The sequence below is a fragment of the Halichoerus grypus genome, chromosome 1 (assembly GCF_964656455.1).
Source record: "Halichoerus grypus chromosome 1, mHalGry1.hap1.1, whole genome shotgun sequence".
NCBI classification, from domain to species: domain Eukaryota; kingdom Metazoa; phylum Chordata; class Mammalia; order Carnivora; family Phocidae; genus Halichoerus; species Halichoerus grypus.
Window position 1 is genome coordinate 30,802,751 of NC_135712.1, and position 12,030 is coordinate 30,814,780.

The 12,030-nt window shown below is 36.8% G+C and overlaps 1 protein-coding gene across 18 annotated transcripts in view; it reads left to right on the forward strand.

The window, feature by feature from the left end:
* Positions 1–12,030, forward strand: part of ROBO2 (roundabout guidance receptor 2) — a 1,625,448-nt gene that overhangs the window by 1,457,696 nt on the left and 155,722 nt on the right. The gene's annotated exons all lie outside the window — the stretch shown is intronic.

Here is a 12,030-nt window from a genome sequence, read left to right on the forward strand (position 1 = left end):
ACCAGGTCGTATAGGGACAGGTACTTATGATTTTTTTTTTTTTTAAAGATTTTATTTATTTATTTGAGAGAGAGAATGAGAGAGAGCATGAGAGGGGGGAGGGTCAGAGGGAGAAGCAGACTCCCTGCCGAGCAGGGAGCCCGATGCGGGACTCGATCCTGGGACTCCAGGATCATGACCTGAGCCGAAGGCAGTCGCTTAACCAACTGAGCCACCCAGGCGCCCTGGACAGGTACTTATGATTTATGGTGAGTAGTGAAGGACTAGATTTGCCTTGTTTTCTGGTTCTGTCTTTCAGATGAAATCTTCCATCTGAAGGAAAATAGAACTTTTTAAACAATAATTCATTTACTTTATTCATATATATTTGTAGGATTTGCCTTTCATCAGAATGTAAAAACTTGATCTTTCTCAAATTCTGTTTGCGATATTATATCTAAGATTTATTCACTGTGATATATTTATCAAGTCTTTTTTTTTATGTGCAAGACAGAGGATAAGTTTTTTGGTTTTCTTGTTTTATATTAGTGAAGTGCAAAGACATTGCACTTGTTTTCTACTTTAAAAAATTTCATGTTGAAATATTTACAGTATAGCTTGTGATTTAAAGAACTAGCTAGCTGCATACACACACACACACACAAATACATACACGTAATCAAAATTAAAAAAAACAACAACAAATAAACTGTCTTGCTGATGTAGGCAGGCTGGGTCCAAGAACCCAGGGGAAGATCCCACAGGACCAGCCAAGAGGGTCCTTGGCTTCACACAGGATAGAAATCAAATGTGAGCCAGAGAAAGTGAAAATAGAGTTTATTGAATAGTGTGAGTGACAGACAGAATAGCAGACAAAGTGTCTGAGAGACTCAGAAAGGAGAGAAGAATGAGTTTTGTTGTTGCTTATGGTTAGGGGTTTATATTAGAAAAGGGTATAGAGTATGTGTTCCTCCAGGAATCCAGGGTAGGGTCAATCACATGCAAGTGTTGGGGGAACAATAGGTGTTATTCCATAAATGACCGAAGATAGGGGTATTGATGCCATTATCAGCCGAAGTTTGTTGGAAGCTAATACCCTGGAACATGTTTGGGATCTGGCTCTCGTTACATGTTGTCAGGTGTTTGGGGCCTAAGACAAAAACTCAGAGAATGATTAACCTTCTCGCTTCCCACTTCAAGTGGGAACAGAGCTGCTTTGGCTTATTCAGAGGCAAAATATGGAACATGAGTAAATGGCGCCTCACAGAAAAACAGCAGAGATGGAGCGTTTCTAAAATGGAGCCCCTTCAACTTCCCTACTTCATTGCTATGATATTCATGTTTTTTTCAATTTAAGAGCCAAGGGACTCTTTATTGGAGTAATATGATTAATGGACTAAAACTTGATTAGATCTGGGGGTGCCTGGGTGGCAGTCAGTTGAGCGTCAGACTCTTGATATCAGCTCAGGTCTTGATCTCAGGAGTTCAAGCCCCACTCTGTGCTCCACACTGGGTATGGTGCCTACTTAAAAAAAAAAAAAAAAAAAAAAAAACTTGATTAGATCTGTTTCAGAGAAATTGTGGAGAGAGCATTAGGAAGGAGAAAAGAGAGGATAATAAAGATGTCAGAGTAAAGAAAAAAGGAAGATACTATAAGGCAGCTGTGGAAAATTGAAAGAGAAATAAAGTGACAGAAAATTAGGGAAAATAGGGGTCCTAAAGATATTGGAAAATGAAACATTCCTTTAGAAGTCATTGAAATACCATTTAAGTCTCTGTATGGATACACACACACACACACGTGTATACGTACACATACATATATACACACACATACATACGTGTGTGTATGTATCTCTATCTTAAAAGATTTAACTATTGTTGATATTATGTGATTTTTTAAAAAGATTTTATTTATTTATTTTTGAGACAGAGAGCATGAATGTGCTAGCGGGTAGAGGGGCAGAGGGAGAGAGAATCTCCAGCAGACCAGCAGACTCCCTGCTGAGCACAGAGCCCAACATGGGGCTCAATCTCATGACCCTGAGATCACGACCTGAGCAGAAATCAAGAGTCAGATGCCCAGCCAACTGAGCCACCCAGGCACCCCATATTATGTGATTTTTTTTTTTGAAAAAGAGATAAGTGTGATTTTTAAATAATTTTTTGTGCCAGCAAAATTATCTTCTGGTTCTATGAATTACGGTAAGATTTTATTGATGGTCATTACTCCAGAACATGTTTGAGGGTAGCATCAGAATCCTGCACACTTTCTGAAAGAAATCTCTTTTGCAGTTTGAGATGTGCCATCCCGTGGTGTAATGGGAACGCTACTATGCAAAAGAGCCATATTATGAGTTCTATTACATTTAGAGTGTTAAGATGTGCTTTGTGAATATGTACTCGAGTGCAGGCCTCTCTTTCCAATCACTTTGAGTACCGAGTAATCTCTGGTAATATTCCTTATAGATACTAAGCAGCTTGAAGTCCCAAATGACAGAACCAGGAGAAATCCCATAATTCATTAAAGGAATTGAATAGTAAAAATAAAATTGTTCAAAGTATGCATGTAAATTTCTGTCCTGCAGAGCTCAGACAAGTATCAGTTTGCCCTTAAATTTCATGCAGTCAGCCTTAAGAGTCTCAAAATGTGTTTCACTCCATAATGAATAAAATACAGTTTTGCCTGGTTAAATATAAAATTAGTGGTCATTGAACATTAGCATTGAAAACCCACAAGTACAGCTGTTCTATTTAAAGAAACACTCATTACTATTTTTCTGTAACTGCCACAAGCTTTGGAACAGAAAAATGTTGCATTATAACAGTGCATACTGCCTTCAGAAGGAAACTGAAAGGGTTTAATGTCATTACCCCAGCAATTAGACTTACCAAAATGTGACTGTGTTATGAAATATTCACCCTACGTTCCCTAAAGACGTGATGAGAACTACAGGAGATCCTTAAATATGTCAGGAGTTACAGTGTTACTTCTAAATTATTTTGAAAATAGCTATAAACCAAAAGATTGAATTTGTCTAGTGGCCATACCTCTGGAAGAATTGATTTAAGAAGCTGAGAACATTTATCTGATGGTGTAAACTAGTCAGAACCGACCCAAGGGGTTATAAGTACAATATTAAGTTGAAGAAAAAGACCGAAAATCTCCATTACTGATGAAAACAACATCCAAACCCAGAAATAAAATATAAAATCAGTAGTGATTGTCCAAATCAAGGACGTGACCAGGATTGTATGAGAAAGGTCCCTTCTGTACTTTGCTCAATTCTGAGAGAAAAGAACTAGTGTGCTATGAATAGTGGGGGCTTCTTTACGTTATTTTGGTGCTTTTGTGTCTAGTACATGTTTTCTAATAAACTTCTTTATATTTCATCGTTGTTAGATATTATTATTTCTGACCTAGGGTTTATAAACGTATAACTGGCTACACTTTACCCTTCCCTCCCTCTCAATTTTATTTTCAAGGAGCAGCAATTCTGCTTTAAATAAAAAATTTGGCTACTATAACCCCTCCGTAGCTAACAGAAAATTTTTACTTGTCCTTTGCAACTCCATCTTTAAAATATGTTATACAGAAAAAGTAACTGATAATATTAATTGTTCAAAAAGTATAATTCACTTCTAAATGGCAAGAAAAACAGCAAAAGGAGTAATAGGTCATGGCTAATACAAAAGCCTTTGGTAAGTATTTTGGTTCTTTAGTAAGTAGGCTTGAACTTAGAAGGGTTTTTTTTGTTTTTTGGGTTTTTTTAGTTTGAAAATTGCAGCTTATATTTTAAAGATCTCTTATGTAGCAGAGAGATCAGTGTAACTTCATTTTCAAAATATACTCTGCCATCCGCCATGCATCATTTATCCTGTTTGTCCTTTAATATTTGTTGGCCATACATAACAGCTTAGTTAAGTGGGCAGTACCAAATCTAAAATTAAGAGGTAGGCATCATAGTGTTAATGGACACTAAAATCTATGGCACACTCCAGATGCCTTCATAAAGAATACTCCCTAGCACTTTATATATGTTAATTAACTTCTAAAGATCCTGAAGTCAGAGAAATTAGAATTACATAATTAAATTTCTAATTATGGGTAAGTTTGGGCTATCTGTTATCCAAAATTTAACTATCACTTAAAAATAACAATTTTTTTCCAAATGATTTTTATTTATTTATTTTTTTAAAGATTTTATTTATTTATTTGAGAGAGAGAGAAAGAGAGAGCATGAGAGGGGCAGAGGGACAAGCATACTCCCTGCTGAGCTCAGGTCATGAAATCATGGCCTGAGCCAAAGTCAGACACTTAATCCACCCAGCGACCCAGGTGCCCCTGAAATGATTTTTATTTTTTATTTATTTATATTTTTAAAAGATTTTTATTTATTATCTGAGAGAGAGCGTGCACAGAGGGAGAGTGAGAGGCAGAAGCTGATTCTCTGATGAGCAGGCAGCCTGATGCAGGACATGACCCCAGGACCCTGAGATCATGACCTGAGCCTAAGGCAGATGCTTAACTGATTGAACCACCCAGGTGCCCTGTCCCCCAAATGATTTTTAAATGCCTATCAAAGTAATCCATGAAAAAAAGATTTCATATGTTACATTTCCAATAGACATTAGAAGTATTACTATACTTATAATGAAACACAGAAATATCTAGCCCTACCCCTCCTTCCAGTACACACACACACACACACACACACACACACACACACACACACACATACATGCATGCACATATTCCTCATCTTTGAGCATTTCTACAAGCCTGTTTTATCTTTTTCTTATGGGATTTATTTCCATGTTTTTAAATATGTCCTTATTCTGCAGTTTTATATATTATTTTGGCTTTCTATTTGTAAGACGATGATTTGGCCCACTTATATCCCCTTTCCCACATTCTCACCTCCACTCCCCTTCTATCTGTCCTTCAGTGTATTGACTTTAGAAACATTGGTTATATTAAGATTCAGAATGAGTTATTATAACCATGTAATTATGGACTGAGCTTAGTGTTACGCTATTATGATGGCATTTCTTTTCTGGCACTTATTTGTTCTTCTTTGAGTTAGTAATAAACCTATTTTTTTCTTTTATGTGTGTTTGTCTACATCTGTCATGAGTTCTTGAAACCTCTAATGGAAGGTTCGAAATCCTCTAAAATTCTACTTAGCTATGAAGTCCCCCCCACCTTGCTACAGCCTTCCTAGAGGCCTCAGACCTCCTGCCAATCTGACTGGGCTAGTTCAGATCTACTCCGGAAGCTCATGCTGATATTTATTTCCCCTTTTCTCTCATGCTGGATTCTGTTTTCTGCACCATGCCTTTGTTTCTGTCTTGGTTAAGTCCTGTGTCAGAAGAGTGTCTCTCTCCTGCCTTCTCTTTGACTGGAGCCTAGAGCAAATAAGGGCAAAAAGCATATATTCTTTCTGAAACTTAATTGATACTTTGGCTGGTTATAAAATTCTAGTTTACAAAAGCATTGCTCAGGATATTAAAATCACCACTCTAAAATCATTCAGCTTCTGCTTTTGCTCTTAGAAGTCTACTGGGCTTCTGACTCCTATGTGGTCAGTTTTCTCTCTCTTTTTTTTTTTTCTCTTTCCAGTTTTAGTACTGTATCTTTATTCCAGTGTTTTGAAATGTTTCAATACTATGCCTTGGTTTGGCACTTTTTTCCTTTTACTGGCTGGACCCTTGGTGAGCAATTATAATCTAAAAACTCTCTATCTAAATAATTCAGGGAGTTATCCTCTCCCATCTTTTTTATTCAGTTTATATGTCAAACATGTATTTGTTAATTTGATGTTAAACCTCCCAGGTCTTTCTTTTCTTTCATTCTTCCTTATTTATAATATTCTGTTCTTGTTTCATGGATAGCTTAAATTCTCTTGCATTTTAGGATTTTAACCCTTTTTTTTCAAATAAAATTTTCTTGTGATGCTTCCTGCTTTTATTTCTTCTGACTTCCTCCCCACACCCTTCCCTATGTTGTTCTGTCTTTTACACTGGAGGCTTTCTTCAAATGGCAAGTGATCTATTGTTGTTCATACAAAAAAAACTATTGGAATCTCTGTGTCAATTGATGGCTTTCATGGTAGGGTAATCCAATTGGGAAGTCGCCATTTCTTTGGAGATGAGTACAGAGGGTGGGGCTGGTGATGCTGATTTTCAGTTATTAGAGGAGAGATTATAGGTGGTAGCCTGAATGTAGTTGAGATACTGGGAGACAAAGCTATGAGAGAAGAGAACCAACCCTTAGAAATATCCAAGTTTTGTTGAAAACCTGTGGCCTTCATGTAAGAATTCCAAATATAAGTCATCATTAAAATCAAGATTTTTGAGAGTAATATAGTTCTTTTAAATAATACTTACTTACAGACTTTAGAACAGCAAATTATTTTTCATCCATTACCTCATTTAACAAACATCTATTGAGCACCTCCTATGTGCCAGGCCCTGTTCAAATATTTAATAAAGTAGTAAGATGAATAGACATGTGCCCTGCTCCCAGGGGACCTTTTGCATCACGTTATCAGCAATAGCATGAAACTTTGCCTCTAAAATATGGTGAGAGAAGCATTTTCCCCTCCGAAAACACTTACCTATGTTTGTCTTTGCCTCACAGGATGGTTTCTCTCATACAAAGAAAATTCTTGGCAAGAAAAGAAATTAATGCAGCCGGGCTTAATTTAATCACATTCAGACAGACTGATCATTATCATCCAGTCTGTTTTGGAAGGGCACAATAATTCACATTCAATGGCTATCATAACCCCGTCCCCTCATGCATGCCCAGTTAAATAAAAAGAGACATACTAAGGCTAGCCATCTGACTTTCCGATTTAATAGATACCATAGGGTGGCGAGTACTTCGGGGTCAGCTAAAGTTAAAGATAAGGTTTACAAGCACTGGGTAGCTCTACTGTCCTTTTATTGCATAGCTTTGGTTGTATTGGACTTAAAGGACTCTACCTACATAATTATTGCTGCAACACCGCTTTCCGAATGTCAAACAAAGTTTATTTTAAAAATTGTTAAGATGATCCTAGTTATGGCTGTCATGACACAGCCATTGCCAATTTTATAGCCATAGTCAAAGACTGCCTACAGTTGAGAAAAGAAATTTGTTCACTGGGGATTTAATTTCCTTCTTTGTCGCATGTAAATAAGAAACAAGAGATATTATGCAACCGCATTTCAGACTTACTGTATTTTGTATGAAAGTGAACATTTTGTTTTCTGAACATTATTGGCATAACTATAGTGAGACTTGGCATTTGATTTTATTGCAGCCACACACAGAGTTGCGTTTTCCAGAATGCCAATTTGAAACTAAATTGACCTGACTACTTGAAAGCTGTACTTTACATAGTACCACGCTGCTAAACAACACTACTGTCTCAAGAGAGATTAACCTTGTAAGCAAGTTATGCAGGTGATTCCAATCCATTTAATCTCACATTTAAAAAAAATGTTAATTGTATTGGCAAAGACATTGCCTCCGATCACTCCATGGCTATGTAATTAGGGATCAGGGCATTCAGAGGGACTCTAATTGATAAGCAGTCAGAAAACAACCCTTGAGATTTCTCCCCCTGATTTTCAATATGTGATCAGACATAAGGTGATAACATGGAAAAATCAGTGACCTTATTTTACATGCCTCAAAATTAAGTTTGCTTATGATTTAGTGGTTCAAGATGTTTTCATATAAATTTATTTTAATTGCGCAAAGCTTCATGGAGTACAAACTCCATGGGCATTAATGGGTATCGAATGTGATTACTCATCAACTTACTCTCTAATCCTTCTAACTTTACATTTATTTGCAGATGATTTTGACACAAAACAGTAAATCCCAAGACCTTTCCTTGTAATTTTTGCAATTTGTGTCTGAAAGAGGCATGGCTTTATGTTAGCTCATGATAATAGTGGCAAAGCCTTCAAAAATGTGTTTTCTACCTGGACAAATTCTTTAGTCTTTAATATTCATGTTTCTGGTTCTCAGATTTTCTGGAAATAAAGTCTAGTTATGGAAACTGGAAAATAATTCTTACAAAAGATGTATTTCCATTTAAATAACTGTTAGGCACACCCACAGTTTTTAACAAAGTGTTTTTTTGTAGGTTGTTAAAATTGAGGTAGAAGGTGATTTTAGTATAATTAGCAGAAAACAATTAGAATAATGAATAATACAATTTAGAGATAATTATTGTAATGGGTGCTATGGAAATTCCCAGAATAATACTTTAAAAGTTACGACCAAACTCTAATGTATTAGTAAATGTCAATGTCACTTTGTTGGAAGGTACAACCAAAGATACTCAAGTATAAAACCCGTCTTGATGTGCCCTATATGTGCACGTGACATTTATCTGGCTTGTTCTTTGCATTGTCTTTTCTTTTTTCTTTCCTATCAATTGAATTACATTTTCCATCATGAGCCAATGTTAGGCTTCCAAAAATTCTATACCACATACTTTCCTGTGGTTATCTAGTTGCTAGGCAGCTAGACTCTGCTTGAGGGCAGAAGGGAATAGTGAAAGTTCATTGCGAAGTTGTCCACCCCTGCTGAGTTCATCAGAACAACAGTGGGGGAGCCTATATCTTCCTTATTCTTGAAATTATAAATTAGGTTCTTCCACGTGTCTCCATACAAAACAGTAGGGCTTAGAACACATATGATAGCCAAAAAACCCTCAAGGATCCTATGGTGTCCCGGGATGAAGAGACAACTTTGCTTTTAGTAACTTTGGCTTTGTAACGAGTCTAATGTAAAGTTTACCCTTTGGATTAATTACATTCATATGTTGCAATTTTGTGACAGGTAACATGTTAAAGGAAGCATACAAAAACTTGGCCTGAAAATATTCATGTGTGTTTTAATGGAACTAGTCTCACATACTGTTATACAATTTACTTTATAGTTAGCATCATGCCGTGAAAATTTTCCGTGTTAGATAGATGATAGACTGACAGAGGTTAACTTTATCATTCCCATGACTTACTAGTTTTGCAGTGTATGAGTCTGCCACAATTTTTCCTAAAAGCACCCATTTTCCAATACTGCCAGTATTGCTACAATGATCCTATGTAATTCTTCTTTTTTTGTTGCAATTGTTAATTATCAAAATTATTATTCTGTTCTCCAATACTCTCACACTTTCTTTTTTTTCTTATTGATCATTAATGTTGGCATGTCCATCTTATTCCTGATTTTAGTAGGCATGATTTTAGCATATTACTTTTAAAAAGAAGTTTTGCATTTAATTTATTTTTTTTTCATTTTGGAAATACTTTATTTTTTTAAATTTTTATTGTTATGTTAATCACCATACATTACATCATTAGTTTTAGATGTAGTGTTCCATGATTCATTGTTTGTGCATAACACCCAGTGCTCCATGCAGTACATGCCCTCTTTTATACCCATCACCAGGCTAACCCATCCTCCCAGCCCCCTCCCCTCTAGAACCCTCAGTTTGTTTTTCAGAGTCCATCGTCTCTCATGGTTCATCTCCCCCTCCGATTTCTCCCCCTTCATTCTTCCCCTCCTGCTATCTTCTTCTTTTTTTTTTTTCTTAACATATATTGCATTATCTGTTTCAGAGGTACAGATCTGTGATTCAACAGTCTTGCACAATTCACAGCGCTCACCATAGCACATACCCTACCCAATGTCTATCACCCAGCCACCCCATCCCTCCTACCCCCACCACTCCAGCAACCCTCAGTTTGTTTCCTGAGATTAAGAATTCCTCATATCAGTGAGGTCATATGATACATGTCTTTCTCTGATTGACTTATTTCGCTCAGCATAATACCCCCCAGTTCCATCCACGTCATTGCAAATGGCAAGATCTCATTCATTTTGATGGCTGCATAATATTCCATTGTATATATATACCACATCTTCTTTATCCATTCATCTGTTGATGGACATCTTCGCTCATATCTTCATGTTTAAGAAGTTGTTTTCGGTTCCTTTTTTATTCCTTTTTTTTAAAATCCAAGAGCTTTTCTATATCTACAGATATGATCATTTTTTTCTTTTCCCTTCTATTATGTAAATAGCCTCCTTTGTCTTCTTAATTAGGAATGCATTTAACTTCACGTAACAGAAACCTGACCACTATGGCATAAGCATAAGGTGCTCATTTTTCTCATATCTACCATTTTTTTGTGATGAAAGGGTGTACACACACATACACACACACCCTATATCCATACTTTACCTGCCAATCTGTTCCAGTTTGCTAAATAGAAATAAGGATCTTTCTAAACTTTTCTTCTTCAACCTCCACATCTGATTGATCACTCAGTTCTGATATCTCTTCATTCTGTCCCCTTTTCTTTTTTTTAATTTTATTATGTTATGTTAATCACCATACATTACATCATTAGTTTTTGATGTAGTGTTCCATGATTCATTGTTTGTGTATAACACCCAGTGCTCCATTCAATACATGCCCTCTTTAATGCCCATCACCAGGCTAACCCATCCCCCCACCCCCCTCCCCTCTAGAACCCTCAGTTTGTTTCTCAGAGTCCATCGTCTCTCATGGTTCGTCCCCCACTCCAATTTCCCTTTTCCATATCCAGAGAACCACTGTATCAGTCGAAGCTGAAATAATTTCTTACAAAAACCATTTGACCTAATTCACTGCTTCATGTTTCTCTTCTGGCTCATCTTTCACAGATCTGCCAACACAGTCTTTTCCACATGTTATTAAAAATGTTGCTTCTTTATTTAAAATCCTTCAGGAGCTCTCTTTCACTCTCAGGGCAGAACTCATATTCCTAGACATGGCCTGTAAGGCCCTTCATGGTCTTGCCATTCCCTATCTGACTAGCTTCATCTCCTACCACTTTTCTGATGAAACCAAGCTGCTGGCTGTTCGCCAGCTACCAAGCTCAAAGCCTGACTTAGGAAAAGCTGTGTTAACATGTGCGAAATGAATGAGCGATAGAGGGAATGACTTCTCTCTATACACTAGGTTGTAGCACAACACCCCCATTAAAATCCAAGTGGGCAGGAAGAGTCTACTGACAGATGATTTCTCAATCTCAAGCCATATTAGCAGTGGCTTAGCTCTCTTTTAACTTCGGGTTATTGCAGCTTTTAGATGAATTGGATGAACGTCCCCAAGTGATTGGAAAGAAAAAGTTAATCCTGCTTTCTGTGCTAATGATTCATTTGTGCTATTAGCATTCCAAGCACTCATACAGAGATATTGTACTGATCCTGTTACCTATTTGATGCCAGAAACAATGGCTCAATATCAACCAGCCAGTGCTAAAATAGTTGTTTGGAGCACATAGTGTCCAGAGTTCAAAAGGATAATACTAAATCGGGGCACCTGTGTAGCTCAGTCGGTTGAAGAATCGACTCTTGATTTTGTCTCAGGTCATGATCTGTGGGATGGAGCCCCAGGTCAGTCTCCATGCTCAGTGTGGAGTCTGCTTGTCCCTCTCCTCTGCTTCTCCCCCACTCATGCTCTCCTCTCTCTCTCCCTCTCAAATAAATAAATAAAATCTTAAAAAAAAGAAGGATAATACTAAATCATTCCATCCAACATGCAGATTTGTTCTGCTGTCTTTGGGGGAGGGGGCACTTAGCTGCTAATTGATTCTGACTACCTAAAATCTTTAGGAGCAAACTTTTTTTTTCCCTTCCAAGTTTTTATGGATTATTTCTAAATTCTGTGTTAAAAAAGCTCTCCATGAAAAGTTCTATTTGCCTGTTTTACAGCTTGGGATTTTGAGGTCTCAGAGTGCAGATATGTAAGCATATGCAGGTTGCTATTTTAGAGAAAATTTTGATCCGTACTGTCAACTTCACTGTGGAGGGATGGAGTTGTCTTCCTTCTGAATGCCAATGATTGTTGACTTTACTGCAATACAAAATGTCTCTTGCAACTCACACATTTATTTTATAAATATAGATCTCTATTTAGACAATAAAATTATACACTTCCATCCTATACTCTTAATATATGCTATTTGAAGTGATTTATTTAAAGGTTTCTAGCT